Source organism: Muscardinus avellanarius (assembly GCF_963383645.1).
Source record: "Muscardinus avellanarius genome assembly, chromosome: 3".
Lineage (NCBI taxonomy): Eukaryota > Metazoa > Chordata > Mammalia > Rodentia > Gliridae > Muscardinus > Muscardinus avellanarius.
Window position 1 is genome coordinate 128,795,524 of NC_137788.1, and position 7,100 is coordinate 128,802,623.

Genomic DNA, 7,100 nt, shown 5'->3' on the forward strand with positions numbered 1-7,100 from the left:
TGCATGTGAAATGATCAGTATAATATCATGTATACATATGAATTTATCAGCATAACACCATGTATGCATGTGAAATTATCGGTATAATATCATGTATACATGTGAAATTATCAGCATAACACCATGTATTCATGTGACATTATCAGTATAATATCATGTATACATGTGAAATTATCAGCATAACACCATGTATCCATGTGACATTATAAGTATAACACCATGTATGCATGTGACATTATCAGTATAATACCATGTTACATGTGAAATTATCAGTATAATATCATGTATACATGTGAATTTATCAGCATAACACCATGTATGCATGTGAAATTATCGGTATAATATCATGTATACATGTGCAATTATCAGCATAACACCATGTATGCATGTGACATTATCAGTATAATATCATGTATACATGTGAAATTATCAGCATAACACCATGTATGCATGTGACATTATCAGTATAATATCATGTATACATGTGAAATTATCAGCATAACACCATGTATGCATGTGACATTATAAGTATAACACCATGTATGCATGTGACATTATCAGTATAATACCATGTTGCATGTGAAATTATCAGTACCAATCTCAATAATATGTAGCGGAGAGGGGTGTGATCTGGTTGGAAACAAGCAAGTATTGTGTGCAGGTATATTTGTCACTTTATACTTTAGTATGATGGATAGTTACAATGTACCAATAAAAGTGTGCATATATATGTGTATATGTGTGTGTGCATATATTTTGCTATACAAATACACGAATGCAAGAAGAATAAACCCTAAGAAAGACAAAGAGAGACCTCGAGCTCCTTCCCTCCTCCACCCCCCATGATCTTTTTCTTCCTGACCACCAGCCTCCTCTGCCACGCGCTCCCGCCGCCCCGTACTGCCTCACCACAGGCTCACGAGATACTGAGCAAACCGTGGACTGGAAGTGTGAGTCCAAATCCTTCCTCCTTTTAATTTGATTTTCTCAGGTATTTTGTCACAGTGACAGAAAGCAAACACATTTATAATAAGTAATAAAATAAGCAGTTAACTTTCTAAGGTAAAAGTAGTTGAATGGCAACATGAAAGAAAACTAGGAATTGTGTGGTTAAGAATAGCGACTGCTGAAGAGACAAACTAAGTTTTTGTTCCTTATGAGCAAATTCTGCAATGAAATTTTAGGGGAAGATATTTTATATAGGTAGCTTCAATAGTTAATAAATTGCTGAAAATGCCTCAGGCCCCAGTTGAGGTAGCTGAATCTTGTATAAAGACAGAGGGGTGTGTGTTTGTGTGTGTTGCTGGGGATTTAACTCAGGTGAGCTATGTCCCCATCCCTATTTTATTTTTTTATTTTTAAACAGGGTATCACTAAATTGTGGAAGGCCTTGCTAAATTGCTGAGCTGGCTTTGAATCTGCACTCTTCCTGTCTCAACCTCCCAAGTACTGGGACTACAGGCATGCATCACCACACCTAGCTAAAGACAGTTTTTCAAAACCAAGAGTTCCAGGTTCCACTACAGCCAGCAGCTACCCCGTGGCCTCCCTGTACGTAAGCGACCCGCACTCGGATGTCACCGAGGCCATGCTGTATGAAAAGTTCAGTCCCGCCGGGCCTGTGCTGTCCATCCGCGTCTGCTGCGACATGATCACCCGCGCTCGCTGGGTTTGCCTACGCCAACTTCCAGCAGCCAGCTGACACTGAGCAGGCCCTGGACATCATGAACTTTGATGTGAGTAAGGGAAAGCAAATCCACATCCCTCAGTGGTCTCCGAGGGATCCCGCTGAGAAAATCTGGTGTGGGAAACGTCTTCATCAAGAGGCTGGACAAATCTATAGATAACAAGGCACTTTAAGATACTTTTCCAGCTTTGGGGAACACTCTGTCCTGCAAGGTGGTGTGTAATGAGAACGGCTCTCAGGGTTACGCTTCTGTCCACTTTGAGACCCAAGAGGCTGCAGACAAGGCCACGGAGGACATGAAGGGCGCGCTCCTCGATGACCGCCAAGTGTTTGTGGGCAGACTCAAGTCTCGCAAAGAGAGGGAAGCTGAGCTCGGTGCCAAAGCCGAGGACCTCACCATGTTTATATCAAATGCTCTGGGGAAGAGGTGGATGATGGGAGTCTGGAAGAGCTGTTCAGCCAGTTTGGAAAGACCCTAAGTGTCCAGGTGGTGAGAGAGCCTCTCGGGAAATCCAAAGGCTTTGAGTGTTACGAAAAACACGAGGATGGCAATCGGGCAGTAGAAGAGATGAATGGAAAAGAAATCAGTGGGAAAGCCATATTGCAGGCCGTGCAGAGGAGAAAGTCGAACAGCAGGCTGAATTCAAACAGAAATGTGAGCAGCTGAAACAGGAGAGAATTAGTCGACACCAGGGGGTGAATCTCCACATTAAGAACTTGGATGACACCACTGACGATGAGAAGTTAGTGAAAAGAGTTTTCTCCCTTTGGATCCATCCCCGGAGCTGAGGTAAGTCAAGGGTTCCGCTTTGTCAGTGCCTCATCTCCTGAGGAAGCAGCAGATGGCCCCGAGCCATCTCGTGGGCTCCAAGCCTCCGTGTGTGGCACTGGCTCAGAGGAAAGACGAGCGGAAGGCTCACCCGACCAACCAGTGTATGCGGCGGGTGGCTGGCATGGGGACACTCCCCGCCAATGCCATTTTAAATCCGTTCCAGCCTGCAGCTGGTGGCCACTGTGGCAGCTGCCGGCAGTTCCACAGGCGCAGGGAAGACCTCCACATCACACACCTAAACAGCTGGCACAGGTGAGGCCCAACCCACGCTGGCAGCAAGGTGGGAGACCTCAAGGCTTTCTAGGAATGCCAAATGCTGTCTGCCAGTCTGGGCTTTGTCCAACTCTTCACCATATGGTTCCAACTGGTAATGCTCTGGCCTCTGGTGGCCTCCCCGCTACCACTCAGAGAGTCGGGTCTGAGTGCCCGGACTCCTTGCCTATGGACTTTGGGGGGCTGGTGCTGCCCAGCAGGGACTGACAGCTGCAAATCTGGAGGTGCCCTGAAGCTGTGCTGAACCTCCCACCTTGTACTACAGTTTCTGCTGCTCCTCGGGCCGGGGCACCATACAAGTGTGGCTATAGCAGCTCCCACCCTGCCATGCAGCCACTGCTGGCGCCCCCAGCCTGCAGCCCATGGGCAGGGCCAGGAGCCCCTGGCTGCGTCCATGCTGACTGCAGCTCCCCTGCAAGAACAGAAGCAGACGCTGGGAGAACATTGGTTCCCACTCATCCAAACTTGTCTGGGAAGATAACGGAGCTGCTGCTGGAGATTGACAACTCCGAGCTGCTGCGCGTGCTGCAGTCCCCCGAGTCTTTCTGCTCCGAGGTGAATGAAGCTGTGGCTATTCTTCAAGCTCATCATGCCAAGAAAGAAGCTGCCCAGAAGGTGGGCGCTGTTGCTGCTGCTGCTACCTCATAAACAAGGGAAAACCTATTCAAGAGCCAAATAACCTCCTACCAAAGTCAGCTTAAGGTTTAAAGAATTCCTCGCTTGTCCTATGGAGCTCAACATCAAGAACTACAAGTTGCAAATTTAATAGATCATTTTGTATCAAAAGGTCAATTATGAAGCACCTAAAATTTTGCAATCAAAATAATATATTCTCTGGGTTCAGATATGACCCAGACAGTGTTGACTTTTGTGTGTGTGTGTGTGTGTTGTGGGTTTTGATCCCCCCAAACACTGGTTTTATTTGATATACTTAAGTTTCTCAATAAAGAAAAAAATCTCCATAAAATAAAAGAGTTTCAGGTTTCAGGTTGGTTTCGTTGCTAACTAATGAAGCACTCATGTCAAGTTTCTAGGCTTTTCTCGTCTGTCTACTTAAAAAACAAACAAACTTAGACAAGTACAAGTTCTTTCCCAGCTCTAATAGTCTACGAAATACTGGTAATTTCTCACTTATAGATCACTTGATATTCTACCATGATAGCAACTTGTGTCTCTGATGTCCAAATGAAGACATTTCTTTTTATGTTTATAAATTCAGAATACAAATTAAATCAACTTCTTATAATTATATAAAGCCTTTATTGGTTGTAAACACTTAGAATAAAGAAATTAGATAGTGAGGTCATAGTTTCTCTGACTTCTTATAACTAGTTCCCCTCCCCCTCTTTTTTCTAGGACTAGGGATTGAACCCAACGGCATTATATCTCCATATTACACCTCTAGTCCTTTTTATTTTTTATTTTTGAAACAGGGGCTTGCTAAGTTGCTGAGGGTCTTGTTAAATTCCTGAGGCTGGCCTTGAACCTGCAACCCTCCTGTCTCAGCCTCTCAAGTCCTTGGGATTAAAGGCCTGTGCCATCATGGCCAGCCTCCTTCCTCTTTCTTAAGGTTTCTTCCTCTTACCTTGCCTTAAAAAAAAAAATCAGTAGTAATGTTTGCAAGCTGAAGTGGAATATACTGATATACTGTAAGAGTGTAAGAGTATGTGGTAACTACTTTGGTGTCCAGTTTCTTTCTTCCTTCCTTCCTTCTTTCCTTCCTTCCTTTCTTTCTTTTGTTCTTTCATTCATTCTTTCTTTCTTTTTCTTTTTTTTCAGTACTGAGATTGAGCCCAGGGGCATTCTACCTCCAAGCTATACACCCAGCCCAATTATTTTTTAGTTTTTATTTTGAAACAGAGTCTCATTAAGTTGCAGAGGGCCTCACTCAGTAGCTGAGGCTGGCCGCAAACCCGGATCCTCCTGTCTCAGCCTCCCAAGCACTGGGATTACAAACGTGTGCCACCATGACCCTCTGGTCTCCATTTTCTAAGTGTAACTTCCTGAAGATTTTCATTCTGTGCTATGAACAAAACCAGTACTTAATGAGACCTGGATCCTCAGATTAACTCAGATTAACTCCTGCGGACCCTCCTTCTCATCCTACCTGGCAGTATGATAACTGAGTTATTTGCTACTAAGGAAACTGGATTGATCCTTCATTCCGTGGTGAATGTCTCCACGAATATCTGGTGTCCTGTCTCCTCTCCTCCAAAGCCAAATCCTCCTGTCCCCTCTTCTGCTCACCACACATTCATTTAAGAACCCTGCGGGGTGGCCTTGATGCTGTGTGTTAGTCACCAGTGCTCCCCCATGGCTAGATCTGGTGGACACATTTCACCAGCGCCTTGTTGAGCCTCTCAACAGCCTCCTCCTCCCTCACTTTTCTCCCTCCTTGTTGCTTCTTTCTGTTTCCATTGAGTCTTCTTTTCATTCTCTTTCTTTCTTCCTTTCTTTCAGTACTGGGGATGGAACCCAGGAGCATTCTACCTCCGAGCCACACCCCTAGCCCTATTTTTGGTTCTTTATTTTGAAACAGGGTCTCACTGAGTTGCAGAGGGCCTCACTAAGTAGCTGAGGCTGTCCATGAACCCAGATCCTCCTGTCTCAGCCTCCCAAATCCTGGGATGACGAGTGTGCGCCACCACGTACGGCTTTTCTCACTGCTTATATATCGGTTTCTGGCATAGGCCCTGTCCTTGCCTCACTGACCCTCTACATGGTTACACCCACTCTCAAGCCTTCAAATATTCTGAAGAGACTAGATTCTGGGTTTCAGTTTAAGCCTCTTCTGCTCCTGTGTATACAGTTGCCTACTGGATGCCGCTGCATGCAGTCCTATAGGCGTCTATAGGTTGGAGGGCCTGGAGCCTGGTGGGCTTCACAAGCAGAGCTGAGCCACAATAACACAGGCAGTCTGGCCCAGTCTAAGGAATAGTTACCAAAAACAAGAAACCAGCCACACGGGGAAACATCCCAACTCTGACCACCAAGGCCAACCCCCACCACCTGTGAGCAACAGAGTCCTGCTCGCTGTTCCTGGAACCAGGCCCTCCCCCCTCCCTTGCTCTCTCTTATATAAACATTTTTTCGCTTCTCTTTAGAGCTGCTGCTCTCCTGCAAAGACAGCCCGCAGCTTAACCTCATCTTTAATAAACTTCCCCTAATTGGACCAGTCTCCAGGGTCTCTCATCTCTTGGATCACGCCAATTACCTTACACATCTGCATTCTGGGGCATCCAAAATGGTACCCATTATTGTGTCTGCTTTTCCATACTCTCTCCTCCTCTCATCTGCACAGCAACCGCTTAAGCCAGAAATCTCTAGAAGCCATATCCTCGCCTCTTCTGCTTTCCACTCCACGTGGCTCATTAGTCACTCAGTTGTTTGCGTGATTCTGAGTCTCTCTTAAATTTGTTTCTCTCCTGATTTCTGCTACTTCCCAAATTCAGTTCACTGTCATCTCGGGCCTGCAGGATGCAGAGGACTTCCCATCTGAAACCCCATTTTTTTATGTCTGATCGGATCATGTCATCCCGGTTAAATCCAGGGTCTTAGTGGTAGAAATGCAGACATTCTACCACAACCACATCCCTAGCCCTAAAAGACCTTTTAAATAGCAATGCATGATATAAAATAAGATGTTATGTGTGATTCAGAGAAAGCTTGAAACAATGAGTTTTTCAAGTAAATAACCCTAAGTGCTGTAGATGATTGTTTTATTGGTGACTTCACTACTTACTAGTTGTGTTCCTCTTCTATTCCAACAAACATCATTTAAAGATGTCTTCACAGATGGGAGGCAGACTCACCCAAGTTTTCATTTTCAACTGGATTTAGAAACTAAAATTGAACTGAAATATAGTCAATATACCATGAACACAAACTCTCCCAAATATCATAGTACTGCATATTGAGGGTGGGATAAAGACATTGCTATAAACCATTTCTATTAATAATAATAATAATAATATTATTATTATTATTATTATTATTATTATTATTATTATTATTGTGTGGTACTGGACATTGAACCCAGGGTTGCTTTACCACTGAGATATATCCCCAGTCTTATTTTAGTTTTTAATTTGAAACAGGGTCTCACTAAGTTGCTGAGAATCTTTGCTAAGTTGCTGAGGCTGGCCTTGGACCTGTGATCCTCCCATCAGCCATACTCCATTTCAGGAGTATGTCTCCATGCCCGGCTTATTTTCTTTATTACTCATCATTTTGCCTACTTCCAAAGTATTTGGGGCAGCTTTAACTAAGACATATAGATGAGGTCTGAAGTATTCAGTGAAGAAAATG

At 44.4% G+C, this 7,100-nt stretch overlaps 1 pseudogene across 1 annotated transcript; it reads left to right on the forward strand.

Annotated features, from left to right (window-relative positions):
* The first annotated feature begins 314 nt into the window (after positions 1-314).
* On the forward strand, positions 315-3,440 carry LOC308260333 (polyadenylate-binding protein 4-like; annotated as a pseudogene). The gene is made up of 2 exons: positions 315-336; positions 1,527-3,440. The product of its transcript is annotated as a polyadenylate-binding protein 4-like (transcript).
* The last annotated feature ends 3,660 nt before the right edge of the window (positions 3,441-7,100 follow it).